The sequence below is a fragment of the Crocodylus porosus genome, unplaced genomic scaffold (genome assembly GCF_001723895.1).
Source record: "Crocodylus porosus isolate Cpor-Errol unplaced genomic scaffold, CroPor_comp1, whole genome shotgun sequence".
NCBI classification, from domain to species: domain Eukaryota; kingdom Metazoa; phylum Chordata; order Crocodylia; family Crocodylidae; genus Crocodylus; species Crocodylus porosus.
The window spans coordinates 3,804,732-3,828,721 of NW_017728914.1; the positions used below are offsets into that span (position 1 = coordinate 3,804,732).

Here is a 23,990-nt window from a genome sequence, read left to right on the forward strand (position 1 = left end):
GCAGGTGGTGGTGGGGCAGGCAGTGTGGGTAGCAGTAGGGATAGGTGGTGAGGAGCAGTGGAGCCAAGTGGGATCAAGCAGCTTTTCCTCTCTTGCCTGTCCCCACACTACTTGCACTCCCTGCTGCCTGCTTCCTACTGCCTGTGTGCCTTTCCCCACTCCTGCAGCTTCAGTCCCCCTTGTCTCCCCTTTCTGCCATCCTCACTGCAGTCTGGGACATGGAGCATAGTCCCAGGCAAGTCCAGTGGCAGCCACTGGAGCTGCAACTGCAACTGCAGCTATCTGCCCCCTGCCTTCCATCCCTGGCTGTCTTGTACTTTATTCCAAGTTGAGGTGCTTTTCCCCCCAGGTTAAATGAGGGAAAAAAACTCACCTTAAAATCAAGTAAATATGTTACAGGTTTCCCATGCCTTATGCATGTTCTGTATGTGTGAATTTGCTCTTATGCGATGACCCTTTTTATACCAAAGATTCATTATATGGGAGGTAAATTCACTCTTATGTGATCGGTGTGGTGGAAGCTCACAGTCAGCTACTTTGGGCGGTGCATTGTGGGAGTGACACACCAAAATATAGTCTCCCGTGTGGATCTGTCCACCTTGCCTGTTGTCTGTGATATGTGTTTCTGTGTTTGCCATCCTCATTGTGGCTTCTAAGTGTCCCACTAGCTAATCTCCTACCCCTCTCCCTGGTCCATCAATGAAGCCTTCACCACCCTCTCTTCACACCAATTAAACATTCAACACCACCCTGTGCTTGTATGTACTGTCTGCTGTTGGTGAGTACCAAAATTGTCTTGTAAAAGTGGTAGAAATGAGTCTGGGGGTCAGTACAAAGTCTTAGAATGTATCCCTATTTGTTACATTGTAAAGTGGGTTCCCTTTAACCAAATTTGAGTTACGTGCTGTTTTTCAGGAATGCATGTACAGCATAAAGCAAGGGAAACCTGTGTTTGGTACCCTGCTGGACTGTGAGATTGGTTTCAGAGGAGTTTGGATGCCACCAGGGCTCTGCCTCTCTCTTTTTAGCATTTTGTCATTATGAGTCGAGACTGAGGGAAAAATTGGTGCAATGAAAATGAGGATCCACTTGCAGAAGGTGAAAAGCTGAGACCTTGTCTTAATACAGCAGGTGGGGTGACATTTATCAGCATTGGGCATTTCATTTATCACCCTCTTAAGCATGCCAAGATATAGTCATTTCTTTCCTGTCCTTTATGCTGCCTCCCCCTCCCCCCCCAGCTCACATTACTTTTAAGTTATGTATTGCTGGGATGTTCACATGGAGGTCATATTTTTTGTAAGAACTGTTACCTTCCTGCTGCCCATTGGAACTGGACTGTGGTGAGTAGTGGACTTCACTGACCTAGGACTTTGTTCATTTCTGGACTCAGTGATGTGTGGAACTGTTTGGAGTGAATGACTGTGAAGCTGCCCATGGCAGTTGCATCCCTAGAGTGCTAGAGTAACTTCATTGTGGGGCAGTGTCTCATAATGTAGCTGTTGTGTAGCTATGAATGTCTAGATCTGTTTGAGCACAGGGCTTATCTGCATAGGCTCCAGGATTGCTTTCCTAGCAGGGCACGTTGAGACTAGCCTTATGTGGGCACCTCAAGAGTGTACAGGAGGTGCTGCACCCTGCCACCACACTTCAAATCTAACACTTCATACCTTGCACAGCTGCCAGAATTGCACTCCTGAGAGAGGTGGAGCCACCTGGACGGAAGTGGGAAGGCAGCTTTGGTTAGGTGAAAATTGCTCTCTTCTCGATTTATCCCCCCTCTTTAATTGGGTGTCTCTCTCCTTCTTTTTTTCTCTTCCATCTCTCCTTCCTCCCTCACTACTTTTCATTTCCTGAGTTTCTGTCTCTAGTTCTTTCTGTAATTATCTCCCTTTCCCATTTCTGACCATATCTTTCCCATCTCATGCAGGTCTCTGGCATACCCATTTGCTGACAATTCCCATACTGTGGCTGGGCTGAGGCCCCTGAAGTACAGTGTTGAGCCCGTACACTGGGCTGAGGCAGTGGGACTGTGGAGGGATTATTTTAATGATAAAAGCCCTTGCTGTTTTTGTGGCCACCCAATTCAAGCTGTGCTGATTGATATTCCCAGCACTGCCTCTCCCTAGCCCGGCTTGCGCATTCTCAGCTGCATTGCTGCTTTTTGGTATTCACAAGTCATTCTGAATAGAGTTCAAGAACTGGGGCCTGGTTAACCATTGCTGGGGCAAAACGAGCTTCATCCCTTCTCTTTTTGGGTGTGTCCAGGACCCTTTCTGTCACAAACCAGGTTTGTTTGAAAGGGTGGCTATATGTGGCTGGGGACAGGGTGGAGAGTTGGGGCAGGATTGGAGCTAGAAATGAGGGTTCTCTGGGGCAGGATAGAGAGTAGTGGATGTAGCGAGATCAGGGTGTTTAGGGGAAGGGTGGGCATGGTGGACAGAATGCTTGGAAACTGGAAGGGGTGGAGAAGAACATGGTTGGGCAAGGTTGGGATGCTCTAAGCAAGATCTTTCTAAAGCAGTAGTTTTCAACAATTTAACATTTGTGGACCCTTACATTTTTTCAAATGGAGGTGGAGACCCCTTTGAATTGTAAGTGTGTGGGTATTCACATACTTTTGATTGATCATAGTCATCTTTTCTGGACTCCTTAGATAAACCCCAGGGGTCCACGGGCCACAGGTTGAAACCCACTGTTATAGAGCATTAATGAGGTATTCAGGGGCAGGATAGGTGGTAGACAAGATGGGGAAGACTGAAGAAGACAAACAGGGTCCTTGGATATGGGAATAGGAAGATATTAGTTTATTCTGTGAGGAGCTGTATGATCTCAGAATGGGGATGGAACTAGGAAGGCATGTGGCAGGGACTGCTCTTACATGGCACAGTAGAGGAAATGGACTGAATGCTGCCTGCAGGTCTCAGTTTTTCTAGGTGCTGGTGCCATGCTCAGTAGGCACATGTAGGCCAACGTTACTGGCTAGTATAGTAAGGTGATTGGGTATGACTCCCTCAATCCTGGTGGAGTGGATGCTGGAGTGTGCTTTGTGTGACTACTAAAGTTGGGTACTTGGGGAGTCTAGGCTAATTGAGATAACACATGGCCATGCCAGGCTGGGATGCTTTCTTAGGACATGCATGGTTTGAGTTCTTGATTGTGCCTGAGGGAGGTGAGGCTGTTGAGGGACCACAATGGCAATGGGGAAGCGGGATGAGGCTATTCATTTTCTTCAGAAGCACTCAATTCTTCTTCATGCGTGGATCCCATTTATGTTGTGGGCATGCCTCATACATATGCGGAGGAGGCTTTGGACTATCAGTGTCTACTGGGACCATGACTTTGCCCTGCATGTCTTTGTACAGGGGCAGGCAAACTATGTGCCACAGGCCTGATCCAGCCAGCAGGCAATTTTGTCCAGCCTGTCGGGTCTCTCCGTAAGCTCTCTGTAAACCTGGGCCGTCACTGCCCCACAGCAAGCTGGTGCCTTCATGCAGGAGGTACAGCTCTGGTTGCTAAGTAACCCTCCCCCTTTCCCTCCCTTCCCCCTGCCCCCCCAGCCCCAGGCTAGGGGCACGGAGGCATTTCCCAACTGTCTATCTTCAAGCCAAGCCTATCATGAAATGGGTTTTTCCCCCCAAAATACCCCTTTCTCTATAGATACGAGCTACAATCCAGACTTGCTCTTCATACTGGTGCTTCCTTCTAGGAATTGCTACTTCAGAGGCAGGTACCCACTTGATGTTCCACCTACTGGAGTCATCCCTGAGAGGAGCACTGGATTGGGGGAGATGACCACAAAAAGCACTCTTTTTTCAGAGATGGCATTCCCAGTGTCCCACCAAGGAAGGAATATGCCCTGAAGGATTTTGGTGACTAAAATAGGACCTGCAGCCTGTTCAGTGAACCTATCCTTGGTCCTCTAGAGTTCAGAACCAGCAGAGTTTAGAACTGAAACCCACTATTGCTTTTTTCTCATTAAGACTTGGTCCAGTGGGAGCACTGGTCAAAGAAGAACTCGCCATTGGTCCTCCTTCCTAGAAGAAAGAGATCAAACAAAATGAAAGCGTTATGGTTTTCTGTTTCTGTTGAACTACATGTCTTGAGGTTTGATTATCCTGGATAGACTAGTGGAGCCAGTACAGAGTGGGACTAAGTCCACTCTAACCTTGGCAACCTATTTCATTCTCATATGAACAGAACTACAATTGTCCCCTGACATTGACCTTGCCACCAATTCTCCTGGCACCAATCAGAATAAACCCTTAGTTCTGGTAGCATCCTACCTTAGCATTGAGCTGCCAGCATTATCTTGAGATCAGGCGTCCTCCTTTTCTCCAAGATCCTGAGGATTCATAAGCAGAACAGTTCCCGGGATACTACCAACAAACTATGTAATTATCCCATTCTTGAGCACTCCTAAATATCCTCTAAGACTAGGATAAGCTGGGGCAGATCTAGTCCCAAGCTCCAGATAGAAGTAAGAAAGGAATTAGACTGAGTTATCCTTCAAACTGCACAGCTGTGCCCCTGGTCTGCTTGGAGATCCTATCTAACCCTGACTCTGGTGTTTGATTTTAACTTATGACCTCTAGCTCCAAAATACTGGCTTATGGCTTCTAGCTCTTGGACTTCTGACTTATACCCTTGCAGCACAGGTCCAATCACCCGTGCTTTGGTCCATTACAGTATGGTCAGACCCTTAATGCAAGGGGTCCTGGTCTTCAAGCCACATGGGTTCCTCTAAGATCATGGGTGATTAGTGCCTCCCAAGGCTAGAAGGGCTCCAGCAGAGCACAAGACTGTCTGGAAACTGTGGCGGGAGGGGTCCCCCTATGGCCAGTTGCCGAGCACACCAGTAACATGGTGGCAGCGGAAGTGCCAGGACTTCTGCGGCTGGCACTTCTGCTGCCGCTGTCCTGCCAGTGGAACTGATTTCAGTGGGGGGCACCAGCGCTCTCCATACCCCCTAGCAGCTGGAGCGCTCACTGTCAGGGACGGCACTAGCACTCTGAGGATGGGCACATGTCCGTCCCTCCCCTCTCAACCCGTGGTTCCCCTATAAGTTGCCTATGTCTAAAATGCTCCTTTTCATGAGGAATGTGGTGGCCAGCCTACAGGAATTGTGCACCCAAATGGATGCCCTGCAGATACAGAACAGGGCCTTATAGATGCAGGTTGTGACTGTATGAGAGGAGAATGCTACCTTGTGACTACAACCAGACCAACCAGCAATGGTTGGGACCCAGCCTGTGGTCACTCCTCAGTACTTCCCCAAGTGTAAGGTCCTAGTGCTAGAATGTTTAGCACAGACCCAAAACATTTCTTTGTATTTGTGAACTAGTGTTGGCTGTTGTTTATTTTGTGCTCCCAAACCTACCCAACAGGGTTCAGGTGGGGTTAGGGGGTCATCCTACTAGTAGGAAATGACTTGGCCTGGGACTTCTTGCTGCTGGAAGGTTCTAGTTTGCTATTGAGTGACCTAGGGGAGTTCCTTAAGGCCATGTCAGTGCTTTACACCAAATCCGTTTGGTCATAAACTGCTGAAATGCCTGCAAACCCTGAGGCAGGGTTGTCAAACTACAATTCAGTATGTGGCCAAGTTCTGCCAACTGGCTGGGTATATAGACTATAAGGAGACTGCACAACTTCACTTCTGCCAAGGATTCATCAAGGATTCAGTAAACCTCTGGGGATTACCTTCTCAATTTCTCCCTTAGTTTCCTACCATGGCCTAACTGGATGATCTGGGATTCCTGGGTTAGCCCCTTCAGGAATGGCTCTTCCTTTTCCACAGATTGCCTGAATGCCTTTCAGCAGTAGACAGATTAGTGATGTCAGTTGATGAGGGGAAGAGAGAAACCAAGGTACAGAGGGTACCAAGACTTAAGAGGAAGAATTAAAAGATAATTATTCTCTCCCAGGTTGACATAAGATTTTTCTTAACTCCCCGCTCATGATTCCTGCTGATCTGTCCTCTCTGACTAGGGAGATCATCTCTTGATGATCTCAAGTCCTTCCACAAGCTGTTGACACTGGATTTATGACCCAGATACCTTGTTCTGGGTGGATGCAAACCGTCAGACTGACCATGACTTCCTCCATTTGATAATAGGCAAATTTTACTGATACACTGTGATAGCAGCTAAGAATAATACAGGCAAAGCAAACAAAATAACCTCCCAATTCTATACCTACTGGTCCTAGGATTTACAGAGGGAAGGTACATCTGGCCAGAACATAAGCTTCCTCTGTGGTTCTTGAATGTAAGCAGTCAGCAGCCTGGAGGTTGAGGGCTGAGGCCCAACCCCCCTTCTCCCATGGCTCCCTCTGCTGTGGAGTTGGCAAGATGGGTTTGGTGGTATGCCCTCTATCCATGGTGGCCTTGGGTTCCATCCTTGGGGACCCTGTGCTGCTCTGAAATCCCTCCTTTTGTAGTTGTCATCTTCTCTGATGACTCTTCATTCCCAGGTATCATTGACTGGTTTCTTTGGGGTCATCATACTGTCCGTGTTCTGTTCTGTCAGCACATTCCTTTGTTTTCCACACCCATCACATGCACACATCTTAATTTGGTCATTTACCAATATCTTAATTTGAGCATACCTTGGCTGCCTAATTTGGTCTATCTACCACAATAGGAAATCCTAAGGGATCTGCAGTTGGGCACTGTGACCTCATGCCACCTTATCTCATGTTGTGAGTTTTCAGGAAACAGTGTGATACATGTCTTCAGTTTCCCAGCCTGTCTGTCTGCTGGCTTCAGACACAGTGGGCCTTGAAGGAAACTTTGTCACCTTGCTTTTGAACGTGAAACTTTGTCACCAGGCTTTTTGAAACCAATTAACCTTTGCTGTTGCCCCGGACCATTATTCTAATGCAGTATCTACTTTACCTACAAGTCAGCACCCAAAAGCAAATCTCTAAATATAATTTTCTAGTGACCAAGGTACTGGGGAGAAGAGTAGACACTCCAAACAGTGAATTCTCTGTAGTCCAAATAAATATGTGATATACTGCACTCATCTCTCAGGCACATTGGTAATCAGTGTGAAATCAATAGAACTTCAGCACTTAAATCCCTTTGTGGATCTGGCCCAAAGATCCTAGAAAGCTAGATCATCACTTTCATATTATTTAGTGAGCTGTCAAGCCTCACTCAGTTACTGACCTGGGACAGGCTGTCACTGTTAATTAGCAAGCTCTCACAGAAAGCAAAAGGTCACTTGAGATCTATAGTATCTGACAACTAGTAGGTAGAATTTCCCTCCAATTAGCCTAGGGGCATCTGATACAGGACCCCATTCCCTAGCTAGAGATTATTATTTGTTTACACCCCTCAGGTTTCTTGAGATCCAAATAACCACTGAAGACTCCCATTCAAAAGCCAGACCTATTTAGCTCACATGGATGGTGTGGTACGTATTCTAAAGTAGGAGTGTCAAACATACAGCCTGTGGGCCAAATTTGGTGCATGAGGGTGGGCCATCCACTCCACCCGGCTTCTCATGAGCTGGACCACATACCTCTTCATGCTGGATTCAGTGTGTGGAGCTTGTCACCAAGGCAAATGGAGCTACTTCTGGAGCAGAGTTAATCTCCACTATTTTGGTACAGTCTTGGAAGCCAGGGAGTTATGGTCTCTCATATCCCCACTTCCCTGCCACAGAAATCAAGATTTTTAGTCACCCCTGGCAACTAAGATCAGTGATGGGCAAAAAAGGGGTGGGGTGTGAATGGTAGCAGCTTTAATTCCTTAGGTTCTGGAGCCGCACCAAAACAGTGGCTCTTGCAAATGTTGGGATCAGTGTTGCTGCTGCTTGCAGGTTGTCCAGCCTCTGGGAAGCCCCACAGTCTGGATCCTGGCCTTGAGAAAGTCTGTGGTCTGAGTCCAGCCTATGGGTCCCCGTGAGTTTGAGACCCCGCTCTAAAGTAGTCTTGGAACCAAAAGAATCCTTTTAGCTAACAGAACCAATTCTGACTTCAAACTTAATCTTATTACCAGACCTGTATACTGATCTTCTAAAAAGAAGTCACAGATCTCCAAGACAGCTCCATCCTCTGCTACTGTCACCCATCCTGCATTCTCTTCCCAGCAGCAGATTTGATATTCAGGCATGTGTCATTTTCACACAGGGATTCTTACTTTACTTCTTTTTCTTACTGCACTTCCCAGTTTGCTCAGGCACAAGCAGAGATAACTTTGAATAGTGGGTGTAGGAGCTTATTACTACCCTGCACTCCATTGGATTGTTCCATGAGTGTAGAAAAGCCATGAGTAGATACTGTTAGCAATTTATAAGACCTGTTTCTTCTCTCACTAGTCTTGGCTTTAGTGTATTGTATCTCCATCACCTTCACTAAGGTGAAGCTTGATGAGACCCAGGATGAGAGAGGGGAGTCAGACCTACTGATGGCTCTGCAGAGCTGCAGTTATCCCATGGAGTATTCTTGGTGATTTAATGGGCAGACAATGATGGAGGTGGGATTGGTGTTTTCTGACTGATAGGTATTTTAGATACAATGGAAAACGGTTGTTTGTTACTAAGACTGTAAGCAGGATCATTCCAAGCAATACCGGGGAAATGATTGTTTCTGCAACGTGATTGGAACATACCTTGGGCAGGGTGTTCTCATCATGGGATGAACATGTCTACATAGTCTGTGACAGATGTATATCAGCAGCAATAGGGACTGTGAGGTGACTGCCATCATGCAAAAGTTGTGAGTGCATTCTCAGGGTAGGGGGTGGGAGCACCAGTTTGCTGGTGAAAGGGCTACCTGTCTTGTAGGGCTCCAGCTGGATGGGGCACCACATGCAACACACCTCTCTTATGTCCTCTGACTACAAAAGGCTTGGATTGTACCCTGCCAGATGGCAGCATCAATACATGACAGGGACAAAATTCAGAGTCCAGGGTCCTGGATAGAAGCTGCTGTGGAAGTAGCTCTAGGTTACTGATCCATAGAGGCTCACAGTTACTGGAGCCCACAGGAATCAAGGAAAAGGGAATGTGCCCCTGGCTGAGATGGGTGTCCCTGCTCTATCTACCAGCAGCCAACTCTTCTCTGGCTGTCTGTAAGGTGGCAATGGACTTCCCAGGAAATACTCCAAGTAACAGCGTGTGAGTCTGACACAGAAAATTCTTTGGGGGAAGCAGTCAGATGGGAGTGCACTCCTAGTTAATGACCTCCTTTCCTCTCCTTTCCTTCTTTGGCCATAATAAGGGACTCATCTCAAAACAAGTGCTTCCTCTTCATTGCTTCAGGTCTCCCAAAATCTCTGCTATACTCACAATGGCTTCTGCTATTTTCCCCATCCCTGTTCTTCTCATCCATAATCCACAATGTTTATATCTCCTCTCCTCCTCCCAGTATATCTGCCTCTCCCCCAATTCAGGTTTCTTCTTGTTTCTGCCTTCCCCTCCTTCTCCTCCTGCTTGTACATTTCCCCCAGTAACTCTGAATTACCCCATCCACATCTAGCTTCTCTACTTTAATCTTCCCTTGTCCTCCTCCATCTTTAGTCCACTGCATCTGCCTGATGACCTTTACCTTCACTTTCTTAAATGTCTAAGCTTTATCTTTTCCATGTCAGCCCCCAACCAGAATAATTTTACCTCTCCTAACCAACACAAGGTTGGGGAATGGAATATCCCAATAGCAACAGTGTAGGCGGGCAGAGTGAGATCTCTCCCATGGGGGTGGTAGAGGTAGGATGGAATGGGATGTTTCAATCAGGAGCAGCGCGTGCACAGATGGGAACTCCTCCTGGCAGCAGGGCAGGAGGAGCAGGATGGAGTCTTTCCAATGGAGATTATGTAGTGGGGCTGGGATGGATTTGTCCCACTGGAGGTAGTGTAGTTGGGGTAGGACAGGATTTCACTGCTTTGGGTAGTATAGGGAACAGGACATGAAATGGTCAGGCAGTAAACATTTGAAGCCTAGCACTGAACCTTTCAAAAGCCTCCAGTGCTTTTTGAGCCTAAATATCTGTGCCTGTGACCCAGATCTCCCTGTATGTCTCCCATGGCCCCACAACCTGCTTTCCTGTTTCTTACAACCCTGTGATTTTATGATTACACAGAGGTCACTGGAAAGTAAGAACTAATGGAACAGCAAGGGAGATCATCATGAAACACAAGCCACAGAAAGTTATAGGTTCCAGGAACATCAGGGAAAGCCATGGTTACAGGCAGGCTACAGAAAGCAACAGGCTTAAGGACTGGCAGAGGCGGCCACAGTTCTTCTCCAAAGGTCATCAGGAAATCCCCCTTATAAGGCTCTCTTAGTAATGAGCTGTAGAAACTGCCTTCAAAATCCATGTTACTGGGGAAACATTTTTACTGGTGATACATGGCCTACTGCATATGCTCAGTCTGCACATGCACTCATATACATTAGGTGTATAGGGGTTATAGAATTGCAAATTGTATGTAAGTGCCAAAAATTACTCTTAAACACTGGAAAGCCGCCACTTTGGTACACAAGGGGAAATAGAGTTTCACCCCTACAGCCTTTTCTAGCTTTTCCTTGTTTATATTCATAGGGTGTAGTGTTACTGTAGTGTTGTAGATAAGTATACCATATTTAATAATCCCATTTCTTTCCCTTTCTTTGTTAACAGAGATCCAACCAGGGACCTAGTAAGATCTGTGCCTAGCTGGAGTTCAGAAGGTGCATATTTTGTCTTTCAATGCTGAATACTAATGGTCACATCCAATGACTCCTATGTCTGGGTAGACTTCACTTAGTTTCCTATCACATGGCCCATAGGAAGGAAATGGCACCTCAGATTCCTAGCTGTCTGGCCTCCCTTTGTCTGCAGCCTAATACTATTATGGGCTCAGTCACCATGCATAAGTCTTCAGCTTCAGTGCTAAGGTCTTCTTTGACCAGACACAAGACGTATAAGTTGTTGTTGGCTTTGGTACCACCCTGTATTATGGCCTTAAGCACACATTCTTCTTAACCTCAACTGAAAACTGATCCTATTGGTACTAAATATTGGCACCCATCAATAGCTAGTGGATGCCAGGACTGAACTGACAATTGCATCTAGGCTGGCAAACACAAACACCATTGTCTTGGGTCCAACTATTATTCTAGCGCTAGTCATCATATGGGCATCTGGCACAGACAGGAAAACCTCCAGCTAGAAGGTCCTTAAGAAACAGAAATGGAATAATTTATGTTAAAAAACAAAACAAAACCCAAAACAAAAAAACAAAACCCCAAAACAACAGAAGGCTTCATCAAAGATGTCTTTCTTTCCTACAGAGATTCTCTGAGATCCTCCTATTGGTATTGTTGACCCTCATATCTGACCCCCTCAAAGTCGGTCATTTCACTTTTGACTCAGCTGGATAATCTTGCCACTGAGTATTTAATTTTTTTCTCTCTGCCTTTATGTCTGAGTATGTGCCAGCCAAGGTGGATCTTTTTGATTCCCCCTAAACATTCTGTGGGTCTGTTATCTAGCCCTTTTTTTGTTCCAGGACTAATACATTAGAACTCTTGATACAATGATGAAACTTTGAGGAATTTCTATACTAACCTTGGGACCCAGATCCTTTTCATTGGCCACCAGTTTTATGGACAGATCTCATGCAAGAACATCTCTAGTTACTGGTGTGACTAGATATATGACTCTTAGAAGCTGTAAGGTACACCCCATATGTACTGACTCAAAGCTTTGTCTCTTCAAGTCCTCAGCTAGTTGTTGTCTTTTTAGGACCCTAGGCTGTCTCTTATCTCTTATAAAAAAATCAGTCTGACAAGGAAGGCTGGGAAGAGAAAGGAGCCCTGACAACCTATACACCCATACATACACCCAGACTCTATATGTGCCACCTCCCCTAAGGACCATGCTGGAACTTTTGTGTCTTGGTCTGATGAAGAGACAGTGCTAACAATTCCCAAGGAACATGGCACAGACTCTACAAGTATATACAAGGGGCATGGACTTAGAGTCTTCCAGTCCCTTCCCTGCTATCCTAAAGCTGAAGGAGAAGCTAGCTGTGTCCAGACACTTAAACTGAATTAGGATCACTTGGCTGTGTTTGCAACACAGGAGAGATTTAGGTGAACCTTTGGAGAGGGAGGGGCAGAAGTTGGATGTGTTTAGAACAGGTACGGGTAATTATTTTGGGTGGAGGGCTGCTTACTGAGTTTTGACAAGCTGTTGAGGGCCTCATGGGTAGCCCCACCCCTTGAAAGGTGCCCCACCCCCTGGGACCAGAAGTCCTGCCTCTAACCTCTGACCTTTGGCACTGGAAGTGTCCCCTCCACCCCTGCTCCTGTTCCTTTCTCCACACCCACACCCCCCTTGTCCCTGGAAGTAGTCCTTTGGGGAAGAGGGTTTGCCATCTTAGGGAACCCCCCCCCAATTATATAATAACAATCAAACACCCATAATAATATAAATTTTAATTAAAAAAATATTTTGTCCTGATTTGTGTGCGTTTGTGCTGTATATGTAGAAGTGATTGCACAATAGTTCAAAATGCAGTCTTACTCGTATATTGTGTTGGGTGTGCAGGAGTGTCGGGGGGGTGTGGGTGTGTGGTTTGCGAGGAGCTGTGGGTGGGTGGGAATGGGAGTTTGTGGGGCTGTATGAGTGGGAATGGTATTGTAGGTATGGGAGTCACATGGTGCAGAGAGGCTGGTGGGTGGGCAGGAAAGTGGGGAAAGCGGCAGCGGAGAGAGGGGAAGATGGAAGTCAGTGGAGCGTGGGGCCTGCGTCAGTGTCCTGGAGCCAGCACTGGCAGAGCCCAGAGTGGGGCAGCAGGAGCGCAGGGAGTGGGCTGGGCTGGCAGCAGGGAGAGAAGGGAGCTGGCCAATGGCTTCATGGCTTTGGGCTGGTTGCGGTGCACCTTGGCCTCTTGCTCCTTCCTGCCATGCAAAACAGAGCATGCCCTTGCGGTATCCTTTGGGGCCACTGGCACGTTTGTGGTGGTCACAGGGCTTGGCAGCAGCAGCAGGGGAGAAGGAGGAGGAGGAGGATGACGAGGCAGACTTGGCTGCTGCTTCCTTCTTGTCTGTGCGCTTGCAATGGTGCTTGTGGTGCTGCTCACGGGAGTGGCCACTGCTGACACGGTGCTCACACTGTGCCTGTCTGCTGTGCTCTACCTCCCTATACGGCTGCTGCTGCCACTTCTGCACTCACTCCTTGTGCTTGGGTTCATTGCAGTGGCAGGGACAGCAGCAACTTGGCGGAAGCTGCCCACTGCTCCAGCAGCACCCATGTTGGGAGGCGGTGCATGGCAGCCGGGCATGGCAGGAATACTGCAGTGGCAGCACCCAGTCCTGCAAACAGCACTGCAGATGTGGCAACAAGGAGTAGATGGTGGCAGTCTAGCCTACCTCATCCTTCTCCTTCGCTGTGGCTGCTACAACCATACTGGCAGCCCCAAGGTATGCCACAAGGGCTGCCCCACCTTGCTGCTGCAGTGGCAAGTGGCTGCTGCTGGGCAATGAAGCTGGGCTGCCCCTGCCACTGCCAAGTCCCTGCCATGAGCTCAAGCACTGCGGCCACTTGTGCTTGGCGCCATCTCTGCAGCAGGCCGAGGCACCTGTGGTGGTCAGGAACAGCAGCGACGGCAGTGGCAGGTGCAGGAGTGGGTGTGGAGCTGGTGGCAGCAGCTGTGTTGGGAGGCAGGGTGCAGCAGCTGGGTGTAGTGGGAGCACCATGGCAGCACCATAAGTACCACTGCAAACGCAGCGAGAAGGAGAAGACGGTGGTGGCCAAGTCCATCTTGTCTTCCTCCTTCTCTGCCACCGCCACCAAGGCCCTGTGGCTGCCACAACCATGCCGGTGGCTGCTCCACCTTGCATGGCAGGAAGAAGTGGGAGGCCAAGGAACACTGCAGCTGGCCTAAAGTTGTGAATCCATTGGTCCGCTCCCCTCTCTCCCTGCTGGCAGCCTAGCCCAGCTCCACAAATCCCTAGTAGCCCATGCCCTGTGTTCCTGCCACTCCACTCTGGGCTCTGCTGGCACTGGCTCTGGGACACCAACGCAGGCCCTGTGCTCTGCTCACTTTCACTCTCCCCTCTCCCCATTGCCACTTTCTCCACATTCCTGCCCACCTACCAGCCATTCAGCACCACGTGGCTCCTGGCTGTATGACTGGACCATGGGACTCAGCAGGAGCTGGCCCAACTCTGAAGATGGGTGATCCCCGCAATTCTCCCCTGCCTCCCTGCTTTTACCTGAATTTCCCATGCCAGCTCAGGCACAAACAGTCTCATAGTCCCAAGCCAGAAGCCCCTACTAAGCAGGGGCTTTCTGCTGGTGTGTGTGTGTGTTGGGGGGGGGGGGCGCTGCTGGGCTGGCCCTGCTGTTGCAGGAGCTTGCCGTGGCTTCCCCTGGGTCCTACTGCCCCTGGTTCCTGTCATCTTTGACAGGAGCCAGAGGCAGATAAATATTTATTATTTTTTTGGTGGCCCCACAGCCTGGATAGAATGGCCTGGTGGGCCGAATCTGGCCCATGGGCTGTATTTTGCCCACCCATGGTTTAGAAGAACCTGTACAGCTGGCTTTCTTGGTCTTAGAGTAGCCAGTTATGTGGCCATCATCCTCCTTTACGCTTTTGGCATTACATTATTCCTATTCTCAATTTTTTTCCAAAGATAAGGAAGTAGTCCTTAAGAGCTGCCTAGGAACTAGAACCCTGGTTGTTAGAGTGAGCTGATCAAAAAACTGGAGTGAGCTGATGGAGAGCTGAAGGAGCTAGGCATGTTCAGCTTGCAGAAGAAGCACTTAAGAGGGGCCATGATAGCAGTCTTCAAATACTTGAAGGACTGCCATGCTGCCATTAGGAAGAAGGAAAGCACCTTTTCTTTCTGCAGAGGAAGATGCAGATCAATGGCTTGTACTTTCAACAAAGTAAATTTAGACTGGATATCCAAACAAAAATTCTGCACTGTTAAAATACTGAGACACTGGAATACAACTTCCCTAGGCAGTTTGGTCTGTCTATCACTGGAGGTGTTCAAGAAGACAGCCACTGGTTGGGGAAGATCTAGGTGTATCTATGCCTATTTTATAATATGGGTAGAATCATAGACAATTAGGGTTGTAAGGCATCTCAGGATGTCATCTAGTCCAACCCCTGCTCAAAGCAGGACCATAGATCATCCTAGCCAAGGCTTTGCCTAACTGAATCTTAAAAACCTCCAAAGATGGAGAGTCCACAACCTCTCTGGGTAACCCGTTACAGTTTTTTACTACCCCTTGTACCCATTTGAGCCAAAACAGCTGAGGTCTTATGTCTTTGGACAGAGTTGTGTTTTGGCAGCCTTCCACCATCTGTGCCCAGGTACTTTGGGTTACCTGCTCATGGTTAATCTCCCTTAACCCGCCCACCATGTCTTGATCTCAAAAGAATAAAGAAAAGGAAGATTCCTATACTGGTAAAGACTATCGTGAGTGTGTTCCTATCAATGGTGTTTCTTGAGGCTCTGCCTCCTATACACACCATCCATTCACCAACTGGGACTTGATGGCTCCAGCTGTTACAGTTGTGCGTAAGCGGTATCTTCATTTACTCTCAGTTCTCTTTGTGTCAGGGTGAGGAGTACATATAAATTAATCTAGGATACCTAGGCACCTGATGGCTTACTTCATCATATGCCCAAAAGTGGTTCTGAATTGCCTGTCATGCTCAATGAATTCATGAGCATGTAGATATAAATACAGGCAATTCATAGCAGATATAATAAATAACAATCCCAATGGAAAATTCAATAATCAATTCGTCAGCTTCCTTGCTTCTGTCACATCAACTTCATTAATCGATTAGTAGGAAACTTCACTCCACATCAAGTATGCACGCAGCTCAGAGTTGTCTCTCTCCTTATCTTCGATCAGTTGTCCCCTCTGTTTAATATAAGAGGTCCTGCTCATCCTGTGAGCTGGTACCTCTACTCTAAATTTTTCCTGTTTTGGGGGGGGGGTTACGTTAATGGAACCTTCTTGTGGAATGTTCATCTTCTGGACTTCAGCACAAGGGTTTCCGAGTGTCTTCTGAGATTTTTGTCTTTGGGCATCTGGAAATGGGGTTCCACACAGAGCTTTTTGTTGCCCTGTCCTGTACTGTCAGATGGCATGACTGGTTACCCTGCTCCCTGTTGGAGTGAATGACACAGGTGTATTGTCCTCTCTCCCCCTGCTGACTGGCATTCCTGATCTTTTAAGCTCCAGTGGTGGGCGCGGGCTTGTGATGTCACAACCCATCTGCTTCTTAATACTCAGTGTTCAGGTGTTCATAAACCATGGTGTCAGTGCTGTGCCACTCTACTCCCTCCAGGTCTGTACCTGCTGGTAAGAACTAGCTCTTTCTTACTCTTGCTGGACAAAACAAGAAGGTGGTTGGTGACTCAGCCGAGCTGCCCAGCTCCAGATCACTACAGGGGCTACGTGTGTACTTTGTCACTTGGCAACACCCTTCTACTGAGAAATTCTTCCTAATAACTAGCCTACACTTCCCTTGCTGCAACTTGAGACCATTGCTCCTTGTTCTGTCATCTGCCACCACTGAGAATAGTCTAGTTCCATCTTTTTAGGAACCCCATTTCAGGTACTTGAAGGCTGCTATTAAATCCCCTCTCAGTCTCCTTTTCTCTAGACTAAATAAGTACAGTTTCCTCAGCTTGTCCTCAGAAATCTTGTGCCCCAGCCCTCTAACCATTTTCATTGCCCTCCACTAGACACCGTACTCCAGATGTGGCCTCACCAGTGCTGAATAGACGGGAATACTCATTTCCCTTGATCTGCCAGCAACAGTTCTACCAATGCAGCCCAGTATGCTGTTAGCCTTCTTGCCAACAAGAGCACGCTGTTGGATCATATTCAGCTTATTGTTCACTGTAACCCCCAGGTCCTTTTCTGGAGAACTGCTATCTAGATTGTTCCAGGACCTTGCACTTGTTATTATTGAACCTCATGAGATTTCTTTTGGTCCAGTCCTCCAATTTGTCTAGATCCCTCTGAATCCTAGCCCTACCCTCCACCATATCTACTATTCTCCCTAGCTTGGTGTCATCTGCATACTTGCTGAGGGTATACTCTCTGCCAGTGGTTCTCAACCTTTTTTGTACCAGGACCCATTTGTAAATATTGATGGCCAGTCCTGACCCAGTGCCCCTCACTCCCGACCCACTCCCTGCAGCCCCTAGCCCCCCAGTATGTGGGGCAGAGGGTGGGAGTGGGGGCTAGGAGGGGTATGTGGGGTGAATGGGGGGCCCCAAGCTGCCCCTTGCAGGCTAGAACTCTGCCAGCCTGCAAAGAAAAGCTATGGTTTCCCACATTTTTCTCCTTTAAAGTAGAATCAATGTTTGAAGTTTGCTCAGGACCCTTTTATATATTCTTGCGACCCACTTTTGGGTTGTGACCCATGGGTTGAGAATCATTGCGCTATGCCATCTTCCAGGTCATTGATGAAGATATTGAACAAAACTGGCTCTGGGACTGACCCCTGGGGCACTGCCCTTGATACTGGCTGCCAACTAGACATTGAGCCATTGATTACTACCCTCTGAGAAGCATGGGTATTTCCCATGCTTCTGGCTTTGCTAGTTGCTCCCACCCCACTCCCCCTTTTTTCTGCTATATGTGTGAGGGTGTTTTTAAACCTCCCCAGAGGCATTGGGTATGGGCTACAGCTAAAGTTTGGGACTTCAACTGGGGTCTGCCTTCTGGTGGGCCCTTCCAACACATTTTCTCTGTGATTCTATGAAATGTGCAGTTTGCAACCAATTTTGATCAACCAACTTAAATGTAGCTGGAATTCTATTACCCTTTCTGAACATGTAATTGGAGGCCTTTATAAGAGTAAAGGAATGTCTGAATGTCTCTGGAGGGTAATCCTGTTTCTATAACAGGGGCACTTTTGTGCCCAGAGGGGTTAATGGAACCATTTCTACACTTCAACTGGATAACTCAAGAGTGGGTCATAAGCTGAATTTTGGTCATCCATTATTAGGTGGAATAAAATTCTTCCCTTGGTGTTTTGGTCAGTCACAAAGAAATATATAATTGGATTACCCCATATTAGAATAATGTTCTGGCTATTGTAAGCCTCATGGCCAGCTTGTACTGATCCTTAGATCTGATGAAAAAATTACCTTAATTTTCACCACTGAAAAGTAAAAATAAATGGCATGGCTCTAGTTGTGTTTCATAAGCTAGAGGTAGAAACTCATTCATCCCTGCCTCTTAGCTGAGACCTACACTGCCAATTTTGCCAGGGTATGTATGTTGCAAGTGTATATGTGAGTGTGAAAAAAAAAAAATCACACACCCAAAGCTGACAAAGTTATATCAGCAAAACCTCTGGTGCAGACAGAATTTCTTTTGGATTACTTCATGTCAAGACTGGAAGCCCACAGGCCACATACGGCCTGAGAGAGGTTAGTGTGGTACTGGGCTTGGCTACCACTCCCCAAATCATCCTATACAAACCATAATCTAAATTCTGTGTAAGACTGTCATCAACCCTGACACAACACAGACCTAAAATCCTGATCTGCCACAGATAAAGTAAGGGAACCATGACAGCCAATGTCTTGTTTCTGTGAAATGTTGTCATATGTGTAAGAGATCCTGGATAGTGGCTGATGCCCCTACTACAAAGGAAGGCACGAAACCCCCACAGTCCATAAATCTGACCATGGGGTAATATTCCTCCCTGACCCCAGATATGGCAATTGGCCCGACCGTGAGCAGAGGATCAAGACCCTCTAGCCAGGAATGTCTCAGCAGGAACACTGGCACATCCCATTGGCCTTGGCTGTAGCCAACACCCAATGCCTCTGATGAAGGTTTAAAAACACTAGGGGTGCACCGAGAGATTTTTCAGGCTGATACTGATGGCTGATTATTAACCAGCCATATCAGCTGATACCGATCTAATTGCCGATAAGCAGCCTGGCAACTTGGACAGCAGCTTCCCACCAGTAAGTCAGTGGTGGGGGGAGATTGGGGACCCCACAGTGCGGGAGGGAGTGGGACTGGGGCAGCAGCAGGGACAGGTGCTGCCCAGCCAAGGCAGGGCAGGGTGTGGGAAGGAGCTGCAGGCATCTCACCTGGGGGGTACAGGGGTGGGGTGGGGGCTGCTCCTGTGTGCACCCCTAGAGGAGGCATGGGGAGCATGTGCCCCAAAGATTTGTGCATGGGGTGAAAGTAGGCTGCCTGCTGCAGACTCAGGGCCAGGGACTACACCAGCCTCTTTCTGCATGGGGGGGGCTAGTGTGGGGCTGTGCTTACAGTGGGTGGGAGCAGGCTGGGCAGGAGCGGTGCTGGCAGGGGTGGCTATGGTGAATTTTGGGGTGGCTATAGCTCCCCCCCATAACTCCCCCTCCCAGTGCCGCTGCTGCCTGACCCACTCCGAGCACAGTCCTGGCCCAACCATCACTGGGAAGAGGTCACCACAGCTCCTGGCCTCAAGCCCACAGCAGGAAGCCCATCCTCACCCTGGGACAAATCTGGGGGTGCGCATGCCCCCCATGACTCTCCCGGGGCATATGCAGTGGTGGGAGATGCCCCCTATCCATCCCCTTGTGACACCCAGACAAGCCTCCCATGGTTCCATCCCATGTCCTGCCCCCACCCTGGCTGGGCAGCTCCTGCCCCTGTCCTTGCCCCAGTCCCAGCCAGCCCCACTCCATCTCTCACTGTCAGGGCCTTGATCTGCCTTCCCCATGCGCCTTCCCCCCCGACTTACTGGCTGGACACTGCTTGCCAAGCTGCATTTCTGGCTCTGTGCATACTTTTGAAGCCACTGAAATCATAAAATGACAACTGTACATGGAAGACAGATAGAGACATTAAACAAAACAAAACCCCTCTGAGAACTACATCTTGTTCTGTACCTTTTTCTTGGAATGCATCTGTAGGCTCTGACCCATCAGAGATTTTTGGCGAGCAACTTGTCAGCTTGCACCATCATCCTTTTTCTTTGCATACTCTTCTCCTTTCACTTACTCTGTCTAGCTGTGAGAAATACCAGTCTTTGATTAGATTGGGGTGGGCAGCCTGCTTCATGTTCTTCAGAAGTGGCATGGGCAGCCTTTACGTGTGGCATGCAGCAGAGCAGGGAGGGGACAGGCAGTACAAATCTGGGGGTGCGCATGCCCCCCATGACAAATGCAGCATTTGTCAGTGGTATTATCAGGGCAGTGGAGCAACTAGCCAAGCTCAGAAGCATGGGAAATATTTACATTATAGGGGCAGGCAAACTAAAGCCCATGGGCTGGATCCAGGCTGTGGAGGGATTTTGTCCATCCCATAGCAGGTCTCTCAGTTCTGGGTAGCCTGGGCTGGGATCTGTGACAGTGCTAGACATGTCTGCCAAGAGAGCAGAGGCAGCTGCTGGCTTCCAAGCCAGAGCCCCTGCATGGAGGTGGCTGCTGCTGCCCGTGGGATCAGTGGGACCCCATTCTGGGTGCCTTGGGAAACAAGCTCAGCAGCAACTGGCTGTATTTGTGGAGCTGCTGCTTCTGATTGCTCCTACTGTGTGGCATCTGCAGCATGACCCCCACTGTGTAGCTCCCACCCGGCATTTGCCGCCCAATGTGATCTGTGTAGCCCTGCACAATCCATGAACTGCCTCCCTGCAGCTCAGGGCCTCTGCTGATCCCCATATAGCCTCTGGATTTTTAAGGGGATGGTGTATGTGTCTGTTCCACCCCCTCCCCCAACCAAATCTGGAAACCAATACCATAATAGGATCTAAGTCTTGTGTTAATTGGCTAAGGAATCTTCCTCATAAGCCTCTTTCTTAAGTCTCTAAGGATCATTTATGCATAAAAAAGGCCTTGATAGAGATCATATTTTTAGGATGTTGAGTAAGCTTAGCAAATTACGTGACTCTACCTTATATTCAGCTTTATGCTAGCTAGTTTAGCATATATTATGGTCTACAACAAGGGTAAGCAATGTTTTTTGGTCAGAGTGCTGAAAACCCCCACAATGTCTACCTTGGAAGGTGCTGGAGTGCCAGAAAAGCAAAATGAGGGCAGGGGGAAGGGAGGGTGTACATGGCAGGATGCACTGCATAGTGGTATATTTAATAATCATAAATGTTGCCTTTGTTGTTGTGTATTCCTTTTTTGTTGAGCATTTTGCAATGAGAGAGAAAAAAGGACAAATAAGAGAAAAAAAAAGGAGAGCAGAGAGAGAACCAGACACACGCACACAGAGAACCAGAACACACCCAGAGCGGACACATGCACACATACATCCAGAACTAGACACATGGGTGCGCACACAGACACACAGGACAAGGTAGAGGCAGACAAACAAGCACAACCAGATGTGCGGGCACACGGAGCTGGGCTCCTGGGCCACTGGACAAAGTCTACTCCGAGACGTGCACATGCTGGTAAGGAGCTAATGCTGGAGCCCAGAACAGAAGTTTGCAGCCTCCCAACTGCAGCCAGCCCTGGCTCTGGGTAGCTACTGCCAGCCATGGCAGGACTTGCAGCCACCCAGCTGCAAGCTGGGAGCAGCCCAGGCTTCGTGGCTGGCAGCGGCTGCCTAGAGCCCACGCTGTTGGTGGTGTGCCAAGCAAAATGGCCTTGCGTGCTGTGCTCAGCACACATGCCGGGGGTTGCTGACCCCTGGTCTACAACAACAAAGTGACCATGAGGTCTTCCCCATTTTAATTTACTTTCCTATATTCTTCCCAAAACTTTACTACCACACAGGGAAACACATTTCCAAATACTAAGTGTGTAAAAGTGATCTCTTTTTTTTTGATCTCTTTTTTTTTACCTCAGAAAGAGCAGACCTTTTACCAAAGCTAAATACTGTAGCTATTTGGCACCTATGGGAAAGATGCTATAATGTATCCATTACCAAAACAGACTCTTAAAAATAATTAGATGTTTAGACAACTGTCACCTATTAGCTAGCAAACCAGCTGCTCTTGGTTAAATGACTCACTCCATTAAAATTGAAGTGCCATGGCTTATGCAGGTTCTCCTATTGAAGATATACAAAGCAGCAGCATAATGCATTTTTCACTAGGAACTACTCTCTGGATTTAGCATCATACTCCAGTGCCCACTTAGGAAAAGCAGTGCTATAACAAATTGGTCCTACTGTCTGCCTCTAGAACACTGTGCTAATTTCCCAACCTTAGGAATGGACAGAGAACAAAAAACAAGCAAGCAAAAAGAGATTCTCTTTCATGTGTGTCAGTGTGATCCCATTGTAAGCATGCATGTGCCTCATGTGCACAATGTCAGATATATTGAATAGCAAGTGTCCATTGAGGCTGCCAAAGTGTCCTGTCCCTTCATGTGTTTCTGTATGAGAGACTGAAAGGAGAAAGGCTGCTGTTGTCTTTCACCTTCCTGTTAGAGCCTGTGGCAGTGAGGCAGAACCTGACTATTATCTAGTCTCCTTCTCTCTATGAGCTTGTCTACTCCAGCTTTGTGAAAACAATCTTTCATTTCTTCATTTGTACGCTCCAAAGAAATAGAGGGAAAAAAAAGTTTTGCACTCCATATAAGCCACCTACAGCAGGATGAGGTTTAAGCCTTGTGCAGCCTCTTATGGACTCAATGCCCTAGTTAAGGGACAAAGTTAATTTATTTTCTGTTTTGGGGAGGGCCTCATCCTGATAGGTGGTTTGCGTTCAAATTCTTTTTCTTGAGGACTAACAGGTTGAAATACAAGTGACTAAAGTCCTACCTGCTTGGGCAAACTTTGCATATTACCTCAGGCCTGGTGAAGCCAAAGGGTCATCCTAAGTGAATTCCCTTCTGAAATACTCCATGTTAAGGGCTACAGCATGAGGAAAGAAAGACAATGTCTTTGCATTAGAAAAGTCATCATCAGAGGTGGCAGCAGCACCCTGACTTGTAACTCATGCCAAAGGAAGTGTTGAGACCTGCTTCAAACATAGATAAGACATCTCCTCACACAGAGGAGAGGAGATATCACTCCTTCAAAGATATCCAGTTCTCTGCCAAAGCAGCAGGGCTATGCAAGCTGATAGTCCCATCACTGGTACTAAAAAAATACATTTGCACTATTGTTGATCATCAGGGATCCTGGTTTTCCCTGATAAAAAAAATTGCAAATTCTCTGATAAAACCCCCAAAATCCACGATTAAAATTAAAGCCCCCCCCCAACCCCTCTGGCCCTGCTGATGCCCCTCACTCCCTGCCACAATCTCCCCAGCCCTGCTGGTGCCCCTCTCTCCCCCACAACAGCCCCACAGACACACACATAGGCAGTCACACACCCAAAGGGTAAGTGTGTGTCAGGAGAAGGGAAGGGGCTTGGAGGGGGGGCAGATTGAGAATGGGGGGTGGGGAGGGGAGTTTATATTAGTGCCCACTCACAGGAGCAGGGCCGGGGGGACCACAGCAGTGTTGCCCCTCTGTGGGCCACACACAAGCTGCCAGGGCCAAGGGGGTTCGCACGTGACAGCTGCCACTGCCACCACCTTGCCCGCCACTGCCGCACCGCACGCTGCTTAGCTGTGGAGCTGTGGAACTTGCCCGCGGAGCCGTGTGGCCAGCTGCAGGAAGTTACCATGGGGCATGGTAGTGAGGTGGCAGTGGTTCTGCAGGCAAATGGCACAGCTGGCCAGGAGGGAGGGGGCCTTGCACATGGCAGCCACCACTGCCACTGCACCACCGTGCCCATCCTGCCTTCCTGCACCTGGCTGCACATCTCCACAAGCAAGTGGTGTGGGGTGCGACAGCAGCAGCAGTGGTGTGGTGGCAGCTGCTGTGTGCGAGCCCCCTCCTCCCAGCCACCCTGTGTGTGGCCTGTGGAGTCATGTGGCTGGCTGCAGGAAGGCAGCACAGGGCGCAGCAGTGGTGGTGTGGTGGTGGTAGCAGCTGCCATGTGTGAGGCCCCCTCCCCCCCAGCCAGCTGCACCGCTTGCCTGTGGAGCCACCACCACCTTGCTGCTGCACCCTGCGCTGCCTTCCTGTGGCTGGCTGCACAGCTCTGTGGCCACATGGCTTT

The 23,990-nt window shown here is 48.4% G+C and overlaps 1 long non-coding RNA gene across 1 annotated transcript; it reads right to left on the minus strand.

Moving 5' to 3' along the window:
- Nucleotides 1-74: 74 nt before the first annotated feature.
- Nucleotides 75-20,995, minus strand: LOC109309926. The gene is made up of 3 exons (XR_002101084.1): nucleotides 20,924-20,995; nucleotides 16,333-16,335; nucleotides 75-89 (listed from the first exon to the last, which is right to left on the minus strand). It is a non-coding gene; the product is annotated as an uncharacterized LOC109309926 (long non-coding RNA).
- Between the last annotated feature and the right edge of the window lie 2,995 nt (nucleotides 20,996-23,990).